The sequence below is a fragment of the Thamnophis elegans genome, chromosome 9 (genome assembly GCF_009769535.1).
Source record: "Thamnophis elegans isolate rThaEle1 chromosome 9, rThaEle1.pri, whole genome shotgun sequence".
Lineage (NCBI taxonomy): Eukaryota > Metazoa > Chordata > Lepidosauria > Squamata > Colubridae > Thamnophis > Thamnophis elegans.
The window spans coordinates 26,452,628-26,458,889 of record NC_045549.1 but is presented as its reverse complement, the minus strand read 5'-3'; positions in this window follow the sequence as shown (position 1 = coordinate 26,458,889).

Genomic DNA, 6,262 nt, shown 5'->3' with positions numbered 1-6,262 from the left:
GGAGGTCTTATTTTCAGGGAAACAGACAGGGGTGGGTTCCGGCAGGCATTAATGCCGGTTTGCTAGTGGGCACGCTGCGTGCACATGCACAGTGCAATTAAAAATTGTTCTGCACATGAGTAGAAGGAAAAAACAAGATGGCGGTGCCTATGGCGCTGCCCAGAGAACCAGTTCAGGGGCGTGGCAGGCTTGGGTCGCTGTCAGTTCCAGCTACCCAGTACCGGTTTGGCCAAACTGGCCCGGACCGGTAGGAACCCACTACTGGAAACAGGATATAATAAATGCAAATATTCTGTATAATAACATTTGTGATAAAATTCTATCTGCACAAGTTCCACTGAATGTAGAGGAATTTAGTTCTGAATGTCTATGTTACAGAATTATGCTGTTAATATTGATTTTTTTTCCCAGCAAGGCTTCCCTATTAAGAGTTAACTAGCTATAGATTTGGGACTATGGTTTGAAAAATTAAAATGTTAAAAGGAGAGAGTGTCCTGTTGATTTTGAAAAATAAAATCTACATGAAGATTAATAGTATGATCCCGAGAAGTCTTAATTAGGATGAAGTCCAACTGAGTTAGCTTCTGTAGAAAGTGAGCCAAGAAATATGGGTTTAGTTTAGTAATGGATACTTCCTGGGCTCCCATTCTTTAAAGCAGTGTTTCTCAACCTTGGCAACTTTAAGATGTGTGGACTTCAACTCCCAGATTTCCCAGCCAGATTTCTGGGGAATTCTGAATGTTGAAGTCTACAATATGTGGACTGGCTAGGTGATTTTAGGCCAGTCACTCTCTCTCAGCCAATATACCTCATGGTGAAAACAGATGGAGGAAGAAATATTAGTTATGATTGCCATCCAATTTTTATTTATAAAAATAATAATGTATCTCTGTGTGAATGGTAATGATGCTGATTTTATATGAGCTTATTCTGATTTAACTTTAGCCTGAAAGTCATGGTTAGCTTAATCAGTGTAAGAAATGCCCACCTCTATTGTGAAGGTTATTCCTTCATGCATCTATTTATTTATACATTAAGCTATAACTCACTTTGTTAAGAGATATCAGTATGCAGATATGCTATGTATATTGCTTTATTTTCAATGTTAGTCTTATATGATTATTTGTGAATTGTATTCATCTGTAATACTATTTTTATTTAACTTTTAGAAATTCAAAAAAGTAGTATGATAAGGAGCAGAGGTAAGGGAAAGAAATGCTGCAGAATATTGAAATGTAAATACATTTACTGTAAAATCAATTTGCATAGACAAAGTAGTAAACATGAAATTTATTTTTAACTTAATTAGGCTTTTAAGATACCTTAATTGTGTTTTTTTTAATAAATGCAGCAAATTCTCAGATCCATATCTTAATTAAATGGGATTTATTGCCACATTGGTGAAAAGTGATATATAGGGATGCAATTTCAGCCATATCTGCAACAAAAGCCAACCATAAGAGACCATCACAGTAACTACAACTTATAGATACCTATTGCCATCTACATATATTAAATTAATTCTGAACTTACATTGAGGATTTTAAAAGGTAGAAAATAAATAAAACTTTGAAGGTACTATAAACACTATTGCAAATAAGTTGCGTTTAATTCTGTTTTTCTGTGAATAATGAAGTAATTCACTCTTTTTAATAAAAACTGTACCACTGTATCATATGCAGCCATTGATCAGAAAGTCTGTTGCTACAGGACAACTATTATCATTCCTCTCTGATTAAAAACAGCAAGTATCAAACATAATCTGTAAATTATGATTCCATCTTCAGATATGATGGAAATAGCTAATTAAGGTGGGTGGAATCATTTATGTTTTGAATGTCAGCTACTTAAGACTCTTCTCTAGTTTCTGATTCTGTGCTTAGCCATCATGCAAAGAAGGAACACAATGGACTTGAAACTAAATGCTCTAAAAGTGGATACTAATTTTAAGTGGATACTAGTAGATAAGTATAGTATAAAAATGTAAGGAAACATTTCAATAATGGCAAATAGCTGTAGCCCAGGTGTAAGATAAGAGTGAAGGTTCATTCTCTGAGCTTGTGGTTTGGTTTCCGAATGTTTCATTACTATATGAGGTAACATTTTCAGTGGAGTCCATAAGAAAAGCTGAGCGCCAAAGAATTGAGGCCTTTGAACTGTGGTGCTGAAGAAGACTCCTACGAGTCCCTTGGATTGCAAAGCAATTAAACCGGCCAGTCCTAGAGGAGATCAACCCAGACTGCTCTTTAGAAGGTCAGATCTGTTTATAAGGGCTTTGTGTAGTAAGTAGATCTTGTGATAGTGAGGTTGTGTCAGATGAGTGTCCCATCAGGTCAGGCTGTTGGGATGGGTGATGTGTGGGTGTATCAAGTGAACTTCTTGTAGCAGATCAGACCAGGAAAAAACCAGCTGCAAAAAATGACTAGACTAGACTAGATTAGATTAACAGGTGCCTAGTTGATAATTTTTTAAGTAATAGATAACATAAGATAACAGATTTAAATTGGATGGTGTTGGAATAAAATGGGAAAAATATTTTAATCCTTGTGCAATTTTTGACAACTTAAGACTGAATCACAAGTTGGAAATGAGATAAGAACAGGAAAAGATGTCTGTCAAAACACATTGAAGCATGATTTGTCTATGGAAAAATAGAAGTGTGCGCTGGTTCTGAAATTACTTTTCAGAAGCAATTTAGATGAGTCTGGCACAATTAAATAGAAAATTCTGATAAAAAAAAGTCCAGCATTCCTGTCATATATACAGGTAGTCATCAACTTACAACAGTTCATTTAGTGACTTTCAAAGTTACAACAGCACTGAAAAAAGTGACTTATGACCATTTTTCACACACCTTTGCAGCATCCCCTTGGTCACGTGATTTACATTCAGATGCTTGACAATTGGTTCATATTTATGACGTTTCAGGGTCCATGTGATCATCTTTTGTGAAGTTCTGACAAGCAAAGCCAATGGGGAAGCCAGATTCACTTAACAACCTTGTGACTAATTTAACAACTGCAGTGATTCACTTAACAAATGTCATAAACATTAACAAATTTCTCACTTAGAAACATAAATAGTTTCATACATAAACAAACATAACAAGATAGTTTCTATCCTTGGACTGTCAGACTTTTAAATACAACCACAATCACTCCATACACACCCTAGTTTTTTTCTTTCTTTCTTTTTTCATTTCTGCTATAATTTTGCACCAGTGAGGTTAAAACCTATTTCGTTGTATTTAAGTACAATCAAGATTATACTACTATTATACTATTACTGTTGTAAAATCTGGGGTCAATTCTGGTTGTAATTCAAAGATTACCTGTACATCCCACTTTATGGCCCTAAAAGGTTGATATAATAGACTGAAAGGTCCCCAAGTCCAAATCTAGTTTTGTGCAAGTAGATTTAATGCTAAGGCTGATTGATATCTATTGGGATAACAAATAAAGTTCCTTCAAAGGGAACAAATACTAGTTAAAGACAGTGGTTAACATCACAAAATTCAGGGGATTTAATTCTGAGTACTTCTCAGGCTGCTTGGTTGAAATCCTGGTCCTTTACCTAAGGTTCTGAAATATATATCTGAATTAACACTTACTTAAATTGTTAATGTTGAAGCAACTTCCAGCATCAAGCTAGTCTTGGCAGACACTGAAAAATTTAAGTGAAATATTTGGATGGCCAATCCCTAGGGAATTCTACTGCTATAGCCCAGGCAGGGAATTTGAAAGACAACAATGACAAACCACTTCCATATTATTTTTGTACAATATGGCATCATCAGATGTTAAGCTTTATTTTAAAAAATCCTACATTTTAAATAAGTAGAAGAATGGAATTGGCCACAAAAGGAAGGAGACACATTATTTTCCACATACCATAACCAGTTGCCACTGTACTAAAAATTGTTCATAAAAGTTTTACTCGATCAGATTAAAAACATCAATTAATCTTTCCTTTTGTCCTCCAGTAGGCCAACTACAAACCTAAAAAGAGTAGTATATGTTAAAAGATGGAGAAGTACATAGAAATAAACATAAATACTTAATCCAGTTTGTAATAGAAAATCATTGTTACCCTTCCTTATGCTCAGTAATCTAAGACACCGTATTAGGTTTTGGCTATATTGCTGAGAATTAGAAGAAATGAAGCTGTATACTTGCAGGACTCAAGACAAGTTGGGGGAAGCTGGTAAACACTATTGACTCTTATCTGGTGCTAAATAATTCCATATGTTAGTATACTTTGAAGTGCTGTTGCTCTGGAACTATTTTTAACTATTTTTCTTTCATTAAAAGATGCAAATCAGGAAAAGATTATGATAGCTTAACATAATAATGTACTATAACTAGTAATACTGCATAATTAATATATTAACCAATATATTAGTTATAATGACTAATACAACTAATAAAACTAATATAACTATTATGACTGAAAGCAAAGGGTTTTTAAAAATTATTTTCATCAGTTTTGTTAGGGTTAGCATAATTGTGAAGATAAGGTCTCAAAATTTGAAAATTTTGTTGCTTTTGTGCTGTTAAATAGAAAGGGCTATTCAGAATCATTTCAACACAAAGATAATTAAGTAACACAAGAGTTGGGACTAATTATTGTGAGCCTGAGAGCTAGAAAGAGTTCTAGAATCCACTTCAAACAGAAAAAGCCAATTGAATTTTGCATATACAGAAAGCTGCTGACAATCCAAATGAACAAAATTACCGAATTCTTTCACTCACATGGTTTTAATGGTATAAATATGAAAGTACTTGTTAAGTCTTGATAACAGACAACTCTGTATCAAAGAGTAGCCTGTCAACAATGGTTTCTGGATAGTGTGGATTACACTCACCACTGCAAATACTTTTTAGGGCCTCCTTTTTTTAGTCTGCAGAAATAATTAATTTTTCCTGCCATTAGTTCAGCACCAGAATTAGTATTTGCATTGTCTGCAACAAATCCAAAATTTATTTCTTAGCTTATTCCTGATTTAAACATTTCTCCAGATATTGTATAGCAGCTTTATGTCCAGAGATAAAGTCTAAAAAGTGTTACCTTCACATTCTTATGTTTTCTTTGCTATAACAATTTCCATATACTTAGTGCATATATAATTTTACTTCAGGAATTAATAATAATCTCTTCTTAATCCAGAGTATGTCAGTTGTCCTTCCTTGGAATGAATGGCTATACAATATATTCTAGTATTAGAGCAGTCCGTAAAAGTAAATGGAGGAAGAAGCTGTCTATTGATAGCTTTGGAATGTGCAGTTTAACAGCTAAATTTTCCAGGATGAGTTAGTGCTGTCAGTGAGCTACTTGAACTTTTAAAACACATGGAGCTACTTATATGATTGCTTGTGTTGCTGATGTCAGAATGTCAATGGTTGAAAAATTAAAATGGTTTCTAAATTAATTTGCATATATTTTTCTTGAATCAGCAGAGGATTATTAGAACTTATCTTCTGTTATTATTACCCTGCTAGAAAACACATACCAGTACAAAATTCAAAGCAAGAAAAAGCATTTGGGCCATTATATTTGAAGCATCACAAGAACTTGCAGAAAAAGGACTTATGAAGTTAAAATGAAAACAACAATCAGGTAGTCCTCAACTTACTTTAGTGACCGTTTGGAGTTACAACGGTATTGAAAAAAGTGACATGACCATTTCCCACACTTATGACCATTGCAGCATCCCATGGTCATGTCATCAAATTTCTGACTCATATTTATGATAGATGCAGATTAACAGGGTTGGAAAGGACCTTGTGGGTCATCTAGTCCAACCCCTCCCCACTCAAGCAGGAGACCCTACAACATTTCTGACAAATGAGAGTCCAATCTCTTCTTGAAAGCTTCCAGTGATGAAGCTCCCACAAGGGTTGCAGTGTCCTTGGATCATGCGATTACCTTTTGCAAACTTGTGACAAGCAAAGTCAGTGGGAAGCCAGATTCATTTAACTGGGTTACTAACTCAACAACTTCAGTGATTCACTTAACAACAGTGGCAGAAAAGATTGCAAAATATGGCAAAGCTCACTTGTCTTGCTTAGAAACAGAAATTTTGGACACAATTGTGATTATGTACAGGTAGTCCTCAACTATTAGTTGAGGACTACCTGTACAGGGTATTTGGTGTGTAAAAATAGTGAATCCCCAGCCACTAAGGTAACAGTGAAATCTCATAAAACCTTATATGGGAGCATAAGATAATGTAACATCTTTCTTTCTTTCTTTCTCTCTCTCT